The sequence below is a fragment of the Gracilinanus agilis genome, chromosome 2, assembly GCF_016433145.1.
Source record: "Gracilinanus agilis isolate LMUSP501 chromosome 2, AgileGrace, whole genome shotgun sequence".
Classification (NCBI taxonomy): domain Eukaryota; kingdom Metazoa; phylum Chordata; class Mammalia; order Didelphimorphia; family Didelphidae; genus Gracilinanus; species Gracilinanus agilis.
This window is the reverse complement of record NC_058131.1, coordinates 722,517,006-722,535,712: the sequence shown is the minus strand read 5'-3', so window position 1 is coordinate 722,535,712 and position 18,707 is coordinate 722,517,006.

Genomic DNA, 18,707 nt, shown 5'->3' with positions numbered 1-18,707 from the left:
TAGGGATCATATTTGAGTCCATGGATAATCAAGAAAAAACATATTTTTAGTGGTCCTACCTTCCCCCTGGACCTCTACCATCTACCACTCTCAAAGTAACCATGAAAGCATAGGTTGGCCCTCCTTGAGGCTTCAGCTCCTCCAGGGTTTGACCAACACTAGGCTGCATCCCTTGGTTTGTTCTTCCTCATCCTGCTTTAGCCTTCATTCTGGGTGGGTGGGGTGGAGTCTCCTCCCTCTTGGCAGGCATGTGCTTACTATTATGATTCCTTGGCACCTTTCTCTGCAATAGTGGTGGGGGTTGGTGCCATGCCAGGCTCATTTGCCACTTGACTTCACCCTCCAAACTTTCATTCACCATGGCTGAGGGTGGATGTGCAGCCTTAATTCACAGAGATGGCTGGCTGCCTCCAGAACCTTCTTACCTGGCACAAGTCAAACTGAATTAATCAGGAAGACCTGAATTCAAATCTAGCCTCAGGTCCTGGCCCGATCAGTTTGTGCCTTAGTTTCCTCATCTGTAACATGGGGTTTAATAATAATGTAAACCTTACAGGTTTTGCTATCACAACAACCATGAGAATAAAATGATATAATATTTGCAAAATACATTGGAAACCTTCCAGTGCCATATAAAAGATGTCATTTTTGGAAATCGGCAGAATCCAGTTCAGGCCTCCAGTTTCTACCTTGTCATCAACAACTTTAGATTCTATTCAGCAGGATTTGAGAATGATACTGCCTTGAGTGTGTGGTGATGGGAGAGAGAACCTCCTGGAGGTATAGAAGAAAATGTAAAGCAGAGTCACTTGTAATTTATATTTTAGGAGTTGAGGAGTTGATCCAGGAACTCTGAGCTCTTTTCCCGAGATGGGGATGCTATAAGCTCATCTCCCTCTTCCAAATCAGAACCCAGAAAGAAGCAATTCAGTGGTTTATATCAAATGGAGACAAAGTCATCCAGGCATGGGACTGGGGTTGGGTAGTCAAGCTACAGAGGAAAATTAACCAAGAGTGCATAGAGTTATGGGAGGAAATGGCCTGTTGCTATTGAGTATGTGTTTCTACAAATTCAAAGATTTTTCTCTTTTTGAAATAAATGGAAGAGATGCTAGCTCCTAGGAAAATCCTGTTCTCTCTCTGTAAAACAAGGGCATAGATGACTCTAAGTTCCCTTCTTGGATTGACATTCTATGGTCAAGGGCATCAATTTTGAAAGAGGGATGAAAGCCTGTAAGGAGGGAAGGCAAGTCAATTAGTAGAAGTATTTGCAGTGAGGGGCCTGGCTCTCCTCTGCTATCCCAAAGTAGGTTCTCATAAAGCCCTACCATTGATGGATTGTATCAGTTAGTTCTCTCGCTACCCAAGAAATATGGGACAAGGGGGAAGTTGGGTGGCTCAGTAGATTGAGAGCCAGGCCTAGAAATGGGGGTCCTAGGTTCAAATCTGGCCTGAGATACTTCCTACCTGTGTGATCTTGGGCAAGTCACTTAACCCCCATTGCCTAGCCCTTGCCACTCTTCTGCCTTGGAACCAATTCATGGTATTGATTCCAAGATGGAAGGTGAGGGTTTAAAAAAAGAAAGAAATATGAGACTCTGGAGGTATCATCAGGAAAGCCAATATTCTTTAGTCTAGCTTCAGATGAGTATGAGAAATGAGATGTTATACTGTCATCAATTCAACTAAAGGAATGATTTCAAATGGACAAGGCATTAACAGGATGCAGAAGGACATGAATGAGGTGCAGAGTGTTAAGAGGTAGACATCAAGGATGATGAAAGGCTGCCAGTCCAGAGACTCTGAAGAAATTAAGAATGAAAGTTCCTCAAGGGAAGGGACAGTTTTCATTTTGTTCTTGGCATATCCAGATCCTGGCATACAGTAAGCGCCTAAAAATGAATGTGAAAAATGAACAATATAGAAATATGTGTTACATGATTATACATATATAAATCAGATTGAATTGTTTGCCAGCTCCAGGAGGGGGAAGGGAAAGGAGCAAGGGAGACAAGTTTGATCATATAACTTCAGAAAACTTATGTGGAAATTTGTAATTGTATGTAATTGGTAAAAAAAAAAATTTAAAGAAAAAAATGATTGGAATTGAAGGAACTAAGAATATTCACTTTAGAGATTAGAAGCCTGGCAAGGGGCACAATAGCTATATCTGAAAAGTTTTCACATGAAAGAAAGAACATAATGGCCTCTGGGCAAGATTGGAAACCCTGAGAGAAGTTATAAAAAAGAAAATTTATTTATTTGTTATTATGAAGATATTTTATTTTATGAAATACATGTAATAACAAATTTCCACATAAGTTTTCCAAAGTTAGATCTCCCTCCCTCTATTCTGTACCCCCTCTGGTGCTGGCAAGCAATTTGATCTGGGTTATACATGTATTATGTATTATGATGCAAAACACATTTCCATATTGTTCATTTTTCTAAGTATAATCATATAAAACCAAAACCCCCAAATAAAAACCCAAATAAACTAAAGTGAAAAATCCTTTGCTTTGATCTGTATCCCTACTCCCACAGTTCTTTCTCTGGAAGTGGAGAGCATTCTTTGTCAAAAGTCCCTCAAAATTGTCCTGGATCATTGGATTGCTGAGAGTAGCTAAGTCTATCACAGTTGGTCATTCCACAATATTGTGTACTGTGCACAATGGTCTCTTGGTTCTGCTTATTTCACTCTGCATCAGTTTATGTAGGTCTTTCCAGCTCTTTCCAAAATCATCCTATTCATTGTTTCTTACAGCACAATAGTATTCCATCACTATCATAAACCATTGTTCAGCCATTTCCCAATTGATAAACATCCCCTCCATTTCCAATCCTTTGCCACCATAAAAAGCAGTTATAGGTATTTTCATACAAGTAGGTCCTTTCCCCTTTTTGATCTCTTTGGGTTACAGACTTAGTGGTGGTATTACTGGATCAATGGATATGCATTGTTTTATAGCCTTTTGGGAATAATTCCAAATTACCCTCCAGAATGGTTGGATTAGTTCACAGTTCCACCAACAATGCATTAGTGTCTCAATCAAAAAGGCAAATGTAGATTTTATCTAAGGGAGAGCTTCCTAACAATTAGAGTTATCCAAAAGTCAAATGGGCTGGATGCTCAATGGTTGGATTTGTGGCAGAAGTAACTTTTGTTCAAATATCGGTGTAGTAGCTGGCCTCTGAGGTCCTTCCAGGTAAGAGCTTCGGTGATTATGATGGTGTATCAGATAACATACTGGAAAGTGGGAATATGTCCCTTGGCTCATTCTCAAAGTTTGCCTCTAAGCCTGGGCCATGATTTAATAGTCACAGGAATCTCCATTTATAGACCTAAAAAAATAGGCAAAACAGATGTTTCTTCACTAAGCCTCCCAGCATCCATTTCATAGAGGAGAGAAATTGCCTCCTAGAATGTCTTTTATTTAAGCAGCCTTGAAAGTTTTTGAAATGAGATCCTTGAATTTGAATTTTGTCAGCAACTGGTCATATGGTGTTTCTTTATTGTTTCCCCTATTAGAATGTAAACTTCTTGAAGGCAGGATTGTTTCGTTCTTTGCCATTATATCCTCAGTGCCTAGCATATGAGGTGGCTAATAAGTGATTGATCTATTCTCTGGACTCATTTTCTTCTCCTTGGCTAGTCATTGGAAATCTCTTATCCTTCTTGGTTGCGTTCTACTCATGAGCTTGCTTTCTATACTTGAGTTGCCCTTAACTGTCATGTCTCTCCTCTTAGCAAAGAAACCAACCATTTTCTGATTGAGTCAGTTACTGGGCTATTTTGGGTTCCTCCTTGTGACAACTGTCTTACATTGGCTAAATTTCTCTAAGAAATGTTGATTCCCTTCAAATATCAATAGAAATCCTACACCCTGTGTAGAGGGCAAAGCCCAAACCTCCATTGAGCAAAGCTCTGGAGACATGGAAGGCAAAAAAAAACCTGAGACCCTATTAAGGACAACCCTGAGCCATAAAACAGCTGAAGTCTGTCATGTATCTTAACTTTTCACCCCCAGGCCCACAGCTGCAAGCTCCCCCCTCTCTCTCGCCCTGCGAAATCACTGATAAAGGTATTTCCTTGGGAATCTAAGCTAGGTTGTTACATGTTGATTTAGGATTTATAAAAATCACTGTGTAGACTCGATGGGGTAAATTAGATTATATTGTACCACTTTATTAATTATTTACTTTCATTGTGTAAGTGGAAACTTGTGCCAAATCCCCAGCTTGCTTCCTCCCCATATAAAAGTAGATGTAACTTTCAATAAAGTGCTTTTGGCTGCTATCAGCACCTCTAGCCTTCCTGATCCCACACAGGTGTTTCATCTCATCCTTCCTACCACACTTCATTCTTCTTATCCCTCTGAGACCCCTTGACATGCCTGGAAAAAGCCATGATGAAGCCAAGAAGCTATGATTATGTCCATTTATCTTGTATATAGAATGCTTGAATGTAGTTTTTGGTATGTTATCTGAGCAGCTAGGTGGCCCAATGGATAGAGAGCCCGGAGTCAGGAAGACCTGAGTTCAAACCTAGCCTCAGACACTTTCTAGTTGTGTGACTCTGGGCAAGTCACTGAATACTGTTTGTCTTAGTTTCCTCATCTGTAAAATATAGTTGAGTGAAGGAAATGGCAAACCACTCCAGTATCTTTGCCAGGAAAACTACAAATGGAGTCAAGAAGTCAGCCCAACTGAATAACAACAAGGGACAGTTTTTAACTTTTCTTGATTCCCAACACTTAGCAAATTACCCAGCACATAGTAGGTGATAAATAAATATTTGCTGACTTAACATAACTATTTCCTATTTTTCAGTGTCAAGAGCTTAGTTTGGATTAAAGTCTTTTTTTTAATGTGTCATCTCATCATAATTTTATGTTTGTTTTAAACTTTTTCTTATCTTGGTACTGAAATCAGTCAGGCAACAATAAACATTTAATGCTTATTGTGTGCCAGTTACTGTGCTCAATTCTGGTGATAAAAAGATATAAAGCTACCCTCAAGGTATGTATAATCCAATATGTACATATAAAAATATATACTGAATATACATAAAATGGAATTTTTGAAATTCTGAACACAACAAACACCAAATAAGTGATTGTATATAGAAAGTATTACAGAAAAGAGGATTCTGTGTGAATCTCAATTGTGTATAATTTGTTTTTGTTTTTTCCTTGGGAAGTAAGTAGGTAGTGGTTAGAGGAAAATTAGATTTCCAAGGAGGAATAAGATAGAGAGACAAAGAAAGAAAATCAGTGAAGAAAATAGAACAGTGGGAAATACATAACTAATAATTATAACTTAGAATGTGAATGGGATGAATTTACCCATAAAAGAGAAACAAATAGAATGGATTAAAAACCAAAACATAAGAAACATTTTAAAATGAGAGACTCAGAATAAAAACAGAGGAATGAAGCAAAATATATTATGCTTTAGCTGACAAAAAAATCAGAGGTAGCACTCATGATCCAAGATGAAGTTAAAGCTAAAATAGATCTCATGTAAAAAGGTAAACAGGAACATTACATCATGTTAAAATGTACCATAGATAATAAAGCATTCTCGGTATTAAACATATATGCACCAAATGCGATGGCATACAGATTTTTAAAGGAAAAGCTAAAAGAATTACGGGTTGACATAGATAACAAAACTATAGAAGTAGGGGATTTAAATTTTCCCCTTTTAGGAATAGAAAAATAAGAACGAAGTTAAGGAGATAAATAAAATCTTAGATAAACTAGATATGATAGATATCTGGAGAGAATTTTATGGAGATAGAAGATACCAGTGGCACATAGTACTTTTAAAAATTTGATATAGGGCAGCTGGGTAGCTCAGTGGAGTGAGAGTCAGGCCTAGAGACGGGAGGTCCTAGGTTCAAACCCGGCCTCAGACACTTCCCAGCTGTGTGACCCTGGGCAAGTCACTTGACCCCCATTGCCCACCCTTACCAATCTTCCACCTATGAGACAATACACCGAAGTACAAGGGTTTAAAAAAAATTTGATACGTTAAGACACAAAAATTTATAATTAAATGCAGAAAAGCAAAAATATTAAATACATCCTTCCAGATCACAATGCAATAAAATGATATTTAATAAGGGACCATGGAATCACAAAATAAAAATTAACCAAGAGTCTAAATAAATTAATCTTAAAGAATGAATGGATTAAAGAAAAAGTCACAGAAACAATAATTTTATGAAAGAAAATGATAACAATGAGACAATATACCAAAACTTATGAGTACAGCAAAAGCAATAGAGTAAAATGTACAACTCTAAATGCTTATATCAATAACATAGAGAAAAAAAAGATCAATGAATTTTGTGTACAATTTAAAAAATTTAAAAAAGAATCAGTTAAAAATCCCCAGTTAAATACTAAATTGGAAATCCTAAAAAAAATTAAAGGTGAGACTAACAGAACTGAATGTAAGAAAATCATTGAATTAATAAGTAAAAAAACTAAGAGTTGGCCTCATGAAAAGACCACTAAAATAGATAAACTATTGGTTAATATGATTTTAAAAAGAGGAAACCAAATCACTATTATGAAAAAATTAAAAGGGTGAATTTACCACTAATGAAGAATAAAATCAAAACAATTACTAGGAGTTATTTTGCTTGGTTACATGGCAACAAATTTAATAATTCAAGTGAAATGGATGAATACTTATCAAAAATATAAATTGTCTAAACTAACAGAGGAGGAAATAGAATATTTAAATAAACCAATTTTAGAAAAAGTAATTGAACAGATTAAAAAAGAACTTCCTAAGAAAAAAGTATTAGAACCAGATGGATTTACAAGTGAATTGTACCAAACATTTAAAGATCATTTAATCTCAATATTAAATAAATTATTTAGAACAATTGGTGAAGAAGGAATTCTATGAAACTCCTTTTATGAAACAAATATGGCACTGATACCTAAACTGGGAAGAAAAAAAAAAACAGAAAAAGAAAATTATAGGCCAATTTCATTAATAAATATAGATGTAAAAATTCTAAATAAAATATTAACCAGGAGACTATAAAAATATATCATAAAGATTATATATTATGACCAAATAGGATTTATATTACATATAGAGGGGCTCTTTAATATAAAGAAAACTATCAAATATTGATTATATAAACAAAAAATAACAAAAATAATATGATTATATCAATAAATACAGAAAAGCTTTTGACAAAATACAATACTCCTTCCTATTAAAAACACTTGAAAACATAAGTATAGATGGATTTTTCCTTAGATTAATAAGAATTATAAATATATTTTAAACCATCAGCAAGCATTCTCTATAATGGGAATAAGTCAGCAGCCTTCCCAATAAGATAAGGAGTAAAACAAGGATAACCATTAGCACCAATATTATTTAATAGTGTACTAAAAATGCTAGCAATAGTAATGAGAAGGAAAAGAAATTAAAGACATTAGAATGGGCGAAGAGATAATAAAACTATCTCTTTTCACAGATGATATGATTATATATAGAGAGATTAAATTAAAATCAATTGAACTATCAATAATTTTAGCAAAGTAGCACGATATAAAATAAAGTCATCAGCATTTCTACATATTACTAACACTGTCCTGCAAGAAGAGATAACCCATTTAAGGTAATCATAGATAGAATAAAGTACCTAGTATATATTCCAATTGTGTAGCTAGAATCCACTCCCCTCTCCCCAGCTCATCCCACCTCGCTGTGTGGCTGGATGTCAAGTGAATGCTCCAAACAGAGGTCACAGGTAGAGAGTCCTAGGAACATGACCAAGAACTCTGGGTTCAAGAGAAAGGGTAAAGGTGTGGTGGGGGCCGCTAGGGATCTCTCACTTCCCTTGGAGGTGACTTGGTAGGACCATGGCTAAGAGAGAGACAAACATGTGGGAAACCACGTGGTCAGTTTGATTCAATTAGGCTTAAATCTGTTTTCTCTACTTTTAGTGATTATTTATAAAACTCTATGAAAAATAAGAACCTGGAGTAATTGATATTAATTTAAATTTAACACAATAGAAGTCCAGAAACTACATGAACCATTTTTATACAAATAAAATCATTTAAGTAACTGGAGAAATATTCATTGTTTATGGGTGAGTAGAGCCAACATAATTAAAATGACAATTCTACCTAAACTAATCTACTTATTCAATACCATCCCAATTAGATTACCAAAAATATTTTATTGAATTAGAAAAAATAATAAAATTCATTCGGAAAAGCAAAAGACCAAGAATATCAAGGGAAATAATGAAAAAAAGCATAGGAAGGAAGTTTAGCAGCACCAGATTTCAAACTGTATTATAAAGCAGTAATTATCAAAACTATCTGGTACTGACCAAGAAATAAAAAAGAATATTGGTGAAACAGAACAGACATACAACAAACAGTTATAAAAGATTATAGCAACCTTGTGTTTGATAAAGATATGGTTTGAAGTTTTGGGAATAAGAATTCACTATTTGGTAAAAATTATTGGCAGAAACCAGATTTAGACCAATATCATACATCATTTTCCAAGGTAAGATCAAAATGGGTTAATGACCTAGGTATAAAGGAAGATATAAACCTATTAGACTATATATTAGATTTATGGATAGGAGAAGACTTTATGAATGTACAAAAAGTGGAAAACATTGTAAAATGGATAATTTTGAATACATTAAATTGAAAAGTTTTTGTATAAATAAAATGAATGTGGCCAAGATTAGCAGGAAAGCAAAATGTTGGGGAAAAAATTTTGTAGATGGTTTCTCGAATAGAGGTTTCATCTCTAAAATATATAGAGAACTTTTGTTAACTATATAAGAATACGAGCCATTCCTCAATTGATATATGGCCAAAAGATAGGAGCAGACAGTTTTGAGATGAAGAAATCAAAGTTATATAAAATATATGAAAAATTACTCAAAATCATTACTGATTAGAGAAATGCAAATCAAAAGAACTCTGAGATATCCTCTCACACATAGCAGATAGGCTAAAATGATAAAATAACAAAATAATGAATGTTGAAGGGGATGTGGAAAAAATCAGAGACACTAATACACTGTTTTTTAAAATATTTATTAATATTCATTTTTTAGAAAAGTTAACATGGTTGCATGATTCATGCTCCTACTTTCCCCTTCACCCCTTGCCCCCCTCCCCACTCCTGGCCGATGCGCATTTCCACTGGTTTTAACATGTATCATTGATCAAGACCTATTTCCAAATTGTTGATCATTACATTGGTGTGGTAGTTTCGAATCAAAATCCCCAATCATGTCTGCCTCAACCCCTGTGTTCAGGCAGCTGCTTTTCTTCTGTGTTTTCACTCCTGCAGTTCTTCCTCTGAATGTGGGTAGTGTTCTTTTCCATAAATCCCTCAGGATTGTCCTGGGTCATTGCATTGCTGCTAATACAGAAGTCCATTACATTCTATTTTACCACAGTGTATCAGTCTCTGTGTACAAAGTTCTTCTGGCTCTCCTCCGTTTACTCTGCATCAATTCCTGGAGGTCTTTCCAGTTCACATGGAATTCCTCCAGTTTATTATTCCTTTGAGCACAATAGTATTCCATCACCAGCATATACCACAATTTGTTCAGCCATTCCCCATTTGAAGGACATACCCTCCTTTTCCAGTTTTTTGCCACCACAAAAAGCACGGCTATAAATATTTTCGTATAAGTCTGTTTATCTATGATCTCTTTGGGGGTACAAACCCAACAATGGTATGGCTGGATCAAAGGGCAGGCATTCTTTTAGAGCTCTTTGAGCATAGTTCCAAATTGCCATCCAGAATGGTTGGATCAGTTCACAACTCCACCAGCAATGCAGACGCTAATACACTGTTAATGGAACTATGAATTGATCCAACCATTTTGTAGAGCAATCTGGAATTTTAGTTATTAAACTGTGTATACCTTTTTACCTAATAATTACACTGATAGGTTTATTTCCTAAGGTGATTAAGGAAAAAGGAAAGAAACTAAATGTTCTAAAATATTTACAGAAGATCTTTTTGGTGGCAAAGAACTAGAAATTGAAGTAATGCCCATCATTTGGGAAATGGAACAAATTGTGGTATGCGTTTGTAATGGAATACTATTGTGCCATAAGAAATGACAAACAAGAAGATCACGAAAAGATTTGGAAAGACACATGTAGTGAAGCAAAGTAAGTGAGCAGAATCAGGAGAATGTCGTACACATTAACAATAATGTGTGATGGTCACTTGTGAATGACTTAACTATTACCGACAAGACAAGTATCTAGGACAACTTCAAGGGACTAATGATGAAAAAGGACATCTATTGTCACAGGAAAATCAGATGAAGTCCAAATGCAGATTGAAATGTATTGTTCTTCACTTTATTTCCTCCATGAATTTTTCTCCATTGTAAGCAATTCAATAATATTTATATTGACAGTTATAATAACAAACAAGAAGTTTATTACAGCACAACATGTTGAATAGAGAAATATGTATTATGTGATAAAATACATACAATCATATCACATCACCTGACTTCTTAGGGAGAGGGGAGGAGTGAGAAGGAAGGAGAATAAGACAGATTTTTGAACACAACATGTGAGAATCTCTTCCTCAGAGAAACATACTTATAATAATTTTTACATAATTATAATAAATCATGTAATTTTATATTTATATTATGCACATAAAATAAAAGTAAATGGTAACAGAAAAGGAATTTATTGTGGCACATAGTATAAGATGTTAGTCTAAATTTAGTTCTTGCTTAATTTTTAGTACAATTAAAAAACTACTTGGATCAAATAAGAAAAGAAAATATAATGTAACATGTAACATAGAAAGAACATCTAGGAGTTATGGGAAGAGGGCAATGGCTTCTGGAAAGATTAAAATCAAGAAATAGTTAATGGAAGAGATAGTCATTCAGCTGAATCTCAAAGAAAATCAAAGATGACTCTCACATCAGTAATTGTTTCCTATTTATTAAAACAAGGTTAGTATTATTTGTCTTCCCCTTCAAAATTATCTTCTTTTTATTTTGCATTTATTGGTCAGTCAATAACATTTATTAAGCACCTACTATGTGCCAGGCACTATGCTAAGCAGTAGGGATACAAAGCTAAAAGATTGCCTCATCTCAAGGAGCTAACAGACTATTTGGAGAAAACACATGCAAACAGCAATGTACAAACTAAAGAGCTGCTATCAAAATTTTTTAACATATAGGTCTGTTTCCTTTTTCTTTGTTCTCTTTGGAGTACAGACCTAGTATTAATGTTATTGTAGGTCAAAGGTATGATGCCTGGTTAGAGATTGGGTCTATCACCTTATGATTCTCTTCTTAAAAAGAATGTATATAATCTATAGTTATGAGGTTTCTGCAAAGGGAGACCATTGTCATCTCTTTAATTTTTTTTCAGTCCAGATCCATTTCTTTACCTCTCTACCTCCTCCTCCTCTTCCTCTTCCTCCTCTTCCTCCTCCTCCTTCTCTTCTTCTTCCTCTTCTTCTTCTTCTTCCTCTTCCTTTTCCTCCTTCTCTTCTTCTCTCTCCACACATATGACATAAATATATATTTATTAATATGTATTCATCATACTTACCTATGCCCATTTTTGCATTGCATTTGCTAAGGATGAGGACATATCTTGACTCTGCTCAAAGAATCTTACCACAATCTCCATAAATGTTCTCTCCCCTTTTCATTCTCTATGGCAGCTGTGGGTGCATGCTAATCTCCGTGTTTGCTCATGCCTATTATGAGCCATGTAAAGCAGGGGATGACGAATTGGTCCAAGAAATATGGTTTCTTATTGCCTTTGGGCCCAGGAGGAAACCAATTCAATTCAATTCACTTCAACAAATATTTATTAAGCATTTAGGGGCTCCTCAAGGAGAAGCTATACGCCAGTTCTCCATTTAACAACAATTTAAAAATGTTGTTTGTTTTCTTTTATACCAAGAATGTTAGGATCGGCACGTTTCAATCCTACGTGTCATACAGCAATTCATTGGTCACTGGACAAACACCTGCCATAGCAGGAGTGGTTATAGACAGTTTGGAAATGTGGAGGATTCTTTGTTGGGCAGCCAAGTGGCTGTAAGAAGCAGACAGGACAAGGGCTTACATTTCTGGCAGGGGGACTCGCTTGTCCAAAGGTGTTACACGAAATGCATACTGCATGGAATTGACCCTGGGCTCTCAAAGGCATCAGTGGAACATAAGAGGCAACAGTTCTTACCAGTCAGCAAAGACTTTGAATTTGGGCTCAGAGACAGACTTGATGTCTTTTGTTCAAAGAGAGAACCAGCCTGGCTAAGGTAGCAATTGATGATGCTCCATTTTGTCTAGGGTGACTTTCCCAGACTACTTGCCCAGATGTTGAGGGGGGACTTGTGCTCTGTCTCAGTGGAGGAAGAAGTACTGACCCTAGCACAGAAGTTAATCATGGACCTGACTTGAATTCCTGGCTTTGCCTGTGTGATGCTGGGCTCCAATTTCCCCATTCAAAACTCAATTTCCTCATCATACAATGAAGGGTAGGGACTGGGTGTCTTCTAAGGTTCTTCAAGTTCTATATCTGTGACTCATGATTATAGTTATTTGGTTCTGAACAAGGCCCTTAAGCAGGGGGTCAAACTAAGGGACCTCTGGTATCGTTACTTGCTCTAAGCCAATGATCCCAAGTCATAATTGTAGAACTATAGGCCTCAGTTTCCTCATCTATAAAATGAAGAGGTTGGACTAGATCATGTCCTTGGTCTCTTCTAATTTTTTATCTATAATAAGCTAACATTTCTTAGGATGCCCTAAGCTTTGCAAAACACTTCCTTACAATATCCCTGGGAAGGAAGTGCAGTAATTATCCCCATTCTACAGATGGAGAAGATGAGCCCAAGAGTGGTCAAGTGCATTGTCCAGACCCAACTCCAACTCTGACCATACTTGTGCAGGATGGTGCCATTTACACCCCTCCTGGTATAATGACCATCCCTGGTAACACCCTGCAGTCAGCCTCTTGGGTTACCTATAATTGGGTCTCCCAGAAATTTGTGATGGTCCCTGATGTGCAGCTACCCAGCAACACCTAAGGTGAATGGGTATAAAAAGAGGAGAATTTGTGCCCGAGAGCAGCTCTGATTGGCTGGAAGTAAGGCACAATTTCTCAGCATCCTTTCTCCTCTACTTAGGCAATCTTGACTCTGTCCAGGTTCTCTTAGTAGAGCTTGTCCTGACTCAATGGCTTGTTCATTCTACTTCCTGTCATAGTCTGGACAAGAGGAATTCTGATGACTGACCTGAAATGATAAGCTCTGGAAGCCAGTTACTCAGAGGCATGCCTGGTCTGCTACACAAAGCAAAGTATGTCTGCCCTGGAATTCTCTAGTCCTCCCTTCTGGTGAATAGCTAACATGGTGGCTGCAGAGGGAATGGCATCTCATTGACAGCTCCTCCTAATAGCTCTGCTCTATTAACATACATGGATGGCCATGTAATCCTCCAAGGTGAAAGGGGAACAGCCGACAAATGAAACACGGATACAGGAGAGGGAAAAGAAGAGGCTCCTGTCTGTTAGGTTACCTTCTGGGAGGCAGCCTGATTGATAGGGCCCACGTGAGAGGAAGACAAGATAATGTAAATGTGGTTTTAGGCCTATTAATCAGATTAAAGAACGGTGTGTGAGGTGTTCCCTTGAATAGGAGAGGAGGAGAGAATATAAGACTTGCAAATAGGCTCCTCTGGATTCACAGAAAGGCAACTGAGTGACCAAGGGAACAAGCAACTTCTTGAGATGACAAGCCCCAGTGGTCAGACTGTAAGGGAAGGGGAAGAGCCCTGGAGTGGGAGAGAGACAGTCTAGGTTTGAATCCTGCTTTTGATACTCCTGGCCAGTTTGACCTTGTCCTTTCTGGGGCTCAGTTTCCTTCTTGTTGAATTGAAGATACTGGATCTAAGGATCTTCCTTTAACCTCCAAATCCTAAAGATCCATCGACTCACAGCACTAGAGACCATGGCTACTGCTTATGCTGGTTAGTCTGTCATCCCCAAGTGCAGACAGAAGAAAAATACGCTCTGCCTATCCTCTCCCCTCCATACCTTCCTATTACCTTCCCCCCAAAACCTCTCTCTCTTTGAGAAGTTTTTACCCCTATTAAAGAAGGAATTTAATCATTAATATAGTCAGGGAAATAGAAGACAGAGTCTATCAGTGAGTCTGGTGTGTGTGTGTGTGTTTGCTGATGAATAGAAGACTTCTAACTGAACATGAACCGTCATGGCATGGTAGAACGGATGGAATGTTGGACTTGACATCAGAAAGACCTGGGTTCAAATCTTGCCTGTCACCAGACTTACCAGATGTGTGATGATGGGCATGTCCTTTGGGTCTCAGTTTCCCCACCTATATGATAGGCATAAGGACACTTGTAGCAGTAACTCCTTCATGGAGTTGTTGTGAGGCTCTAAGGAGAACTTGGATAAAAAGTGCACTAGAAATCCCGGCTATCATTGCTTACTCAGATCACTACTCCGACACATATTCATGAATCCAAATCAAAAAGCACTATATTACATGACTGCCATGTAATGGGTGCTCTGGATACAGAGGACAATCTAAAAACAGTCCTAGGATAAGAGGCTCATAGATTTAGAACTCAGAGACCCCAGAAGCCACTTAGAGCACCCTCCCACCATTTTACAGATGGAGAAACTGAGACCCAGAGACAGGAAGTGGCTTGCCCCAAATCACATAGATAATAAATGTTCTTTGAGGTACCTTTGAGGTACTTTTCTTTCTACTGTGCTGTGTCCTCAAGGAGCATCTCAAATACATATAAATAGAATACATAGAAAGGGTACTGGTTCAGGGTCAGAAGATATAAGTTCAAATTGGGGCTCTGTATGAGTGTGTGTGTGTGTGTGTGTGTGTGTGTACGAGTGCAAGACCTTGGGCAAGCTGTTGAACCTCCCTCCCACTCAGTTCCCTTATTCATAAACTAAGAAGGTTGGACAAGATGGACTCAAGGGTTCTTTCATAACTAAGATTCTTCAGTTCAACAGCGAGCCACTAAGTCTTCTTGAACAGAGAAGGGTGTGATTCTTTATCAGAACTGTGCTTCTGCAAGATCCATTGGTCAGTTGGGTAGAGAATGAATTCGAGAGGGGAGAGCCTCAAGACCAAAGATGAATTGGTCTCAGTTTCCTTGGTGAGCCAAGGAAAGGCTATCATGTGAGTGGAGAGAAGGTGACTGATGTGACAGACACTTTGGAAGGAGAATCAATGAGATTTGGCAACTGATATAAATGGGGAGTGGAGATTTAAGGACAACTCTGAGGTGGCAAACTTGGGCGATTGGCATCATAAAATGAGTTTTTAAAAACAAATTCAGCTGAGGTAAGGGGAGACCTTAATGAGAGATCTTGGAACTTAGGCCCTTGAACAAGAGACTTTGGGACAACTCCCCTTTGGGGGAGAGATAGAGACCCCTGGATATACTGGGCAGAAACAGGAAGACATCTATGAGAAATTACCTGGAGAATAGCCAGGGTAGAATAGGGAGGAGGTGGGGGGGGGGTGGTACAGAGAAAAAGGAAAAAGGAAACTCACTCTTTGCTAGTTTCTCATTTTACCTAATTATTCTTGCCAACTAAGTGCCAAGCTTGGTCATTTCTATCTGGTAAAAGAGTGTTGTCAGGCCCTCTACAGGAATGATGGAATCACTTTACAAGACTAGCCTTCTCTCCCAGGCTCAGGTGAATAAAGGGTCCCAGTGCTTTGATGACCCTTGGTGAGAATGAGTGGGGTGGTCACTGGTAAGCCTGGTCAGGTAAGAAGAGCTTGGCTGAAGCCCAGGTATCTTGGATTACCATTAGGAACACATTGGGAGAACAATAGGACACTGGTGTGAATGAGGAGGGAGAAAGGAGAGGGACTGAGACTGGGATTGCAGACAAGACAACTGTAGTTGGAGGTTACTTTCCATGTATCATCTTGCCAGGGAAAGAATATTGGATTTGGAACTGAAGGACCTGGGTTCCAATATGTGTTCTGATATTTGTCAATTATGTGACCTTGGCCAAGTTACTCCTTTCTGGGCCTTGGTTTTCTCTTCTCAAAAAATGAGAGGTTGAACTATATAGGTCAGATACCCTTCAATTCATCTGCTTAAATGTTGATTCAGATTCAAATTTCTAACAAGAGATTTGAACAACAATTAATCATCTCTATACTTTTGTAGCTCCAAGCCCCCATTTCCAATGAATTCCACAGACCAAGTGAGGTGATATTTAAATTTAAAGTAAACAATATTTTATTAAGCAAAACAACCATTTTAATACCAAGGAAGAATTAACCTAGATAAAATGGCCCAGTCTTTCACAGATTTCCTTGCTGCCTGTTAGAGAGGAGGGACTCCCCCTTAGATCACTCACACTGCTAGGGCTGTGTGCCAATGAGAACACCTTTCCCAGCTCTGCTCGTTCATCATTTCAACAAACTGATATATTTAACTGCTGCTGCATGGGCCTCATTTTCTCCATTCAACCTCTGAAGCTAGTATTTGCCCCTTCCTTAAGGAGCTGGATCTGTCATCTGGTGCTGGGCTGTCTGTTTGAGCTGACGTTGCCATCTGCTGGATTATCCTGTTTTGTTTGTTTCTTTTTTGAGCTTGCTCTTGACTAAGATTTTTTATAGCTCTTTTGTAGGTCAGACCATTAGTTGTACATAGCCAGCAAAGAAAAGAACCCTAAGTCCTATCATTATTATTAGGAGACAACATTATTCCTCTGTGGAGAGAATTTTCTCAGAATCTCTTGATATTTAAGATTGAAATGAGTAAATTTCTTTAATCTCCTATCATGCTCTTGAGAGTTAACATAAAGACCATGAACTTTACCCTGGAGTCTCACTTAGCAATATTATTGGAGGAGTGTGGATGGTGAAGACGGTATTTCTCCTATAATCCTAGATTAGAACCAGACACTTGCCTTCCCTGAACTGAATGATTTCTAACATCTCTTGCAACTTTAAACCCCAAGCTTCTCCTTCCTTATTGCAGAGTACACTCTTTCCCATCCCAAGAGCCTACTCTTTTCTTATTCCTCTGAGGTCTCACTTCTAGAAAATCAGATGAGAAATTGATTCCTGATGTAGCTTAAGGTGTAAGTTTGCTACAAAGGTTTTGTGGAAGCTCCTTTGGTTTTTGAAAGTGTAAATGAAGTGAGTCTGGTATGTTGGCTTTAGAAAAGAGAGCTCCAAGTCTATTGGAATCCTAGACCTATTCTAAAAATGATCCGGGGATTTGAGTGGACTGAAAGCTCAATATGAAGCAACAGTGTGATATGGCATACAAGAGGCTAATGCAATCTTGGGCCATGGCTTACTGGAACAGGGAGATGAAAGACCCTTCATACTCTGTCCTTGTCAGCCTTCATTAGGAGTTTAGTGTTCAGTTCTGGGAACCAGTTTACAAAGGACATTTATAAGTTGGAGAGTGTCCAGAGGAGGACAACCAGGAAGGGAAAGGGCATCAGATCCTTGCCATATGATGAATGGTTGAAGGAACTGGTACTTAAGCCTGAAGAAGGAAAGACTAGAGCTGGACACGATGGCGGTGTAGCACAGTGCCTGGTCCATAGTAAGTGCTTAACACACACTGTTCCCTTGTCTTGCTCCTGTCCCCTTCCCTTTATTTAAGCCTTGGAAAGCCTGTCTAGTGCAAGAGGGATACGATGTGGTCGTTCTGGCCTTGGAGGAAATAACCAGCTGTTAAGAGTAGGAGACACAAAGAACTTTGCACCAGGCAGAGCTGTGAAAAAACAGGGTGGCCCAACTGGAGAGATGACAGGTTCGCCTTCTGGAGATTCTGGACCAGAGCCTGCATGACCACTGGGCAAGGATGTTAGTTGGACTGCTTTTGTTTATGGCTTGGACTGAATGGTCAGCATTTATTAAACACTTACTCGGTGTCCATCAATGGACTAAACCTGGGGGCTCCCCACAAAGGCATCAGGAATCTACCATTTGACCTGCCTTCTTGAAGGGGAAGAAAACACGGATGGCAAAGTGTCAGAAAGAAAAGCTGTATTGATCTGTAACCTGGAAAAAAATTAAAGATTTGAAGAAAAAAAGGAGAAAAAAGAGACTTCACAGTCTAATGGGGGAGAAAAAAAGCCAATAAGGACATACACATAAAATATGGACAAGACTCTAAAGTCCCTCCAGGGCCATGGAACAGTGGTGAAGCCAGGACTGGGCATGACAAATACTCACTGAGTCCTTCCCTGCATTCCAGCAAGAGGTGGCAGGAGAGGCTTAAGTGGGTGTGTAAAAGTGAAATTTTGATTCCTGGTGGCCACATATTTAATATATATTTATAAATACCTGAAATTTCCTTCTAACAGGTGGCATTCCTAAAGGCCCAAATCCCTGTTTCTGACTTTTCCCAGGTGAAGTCACCTCCTCCCAGCCCCAAGGACTGAAGGAAAAGAGGGAGACTGGGCAGAAGGACAACAAACCTCTTTATTGGGGAGTGCTGGCTGTGGGCTGGTGAGTGGAGACCTTGAATAATTCATGAGTCCCCCCTTTCCCCCTGAGCCTTGTCACACACACAGACACACAGACACACAGACACACAGACACACAGACACACAGACACACAGACACACAGACACACAGACACACAGACA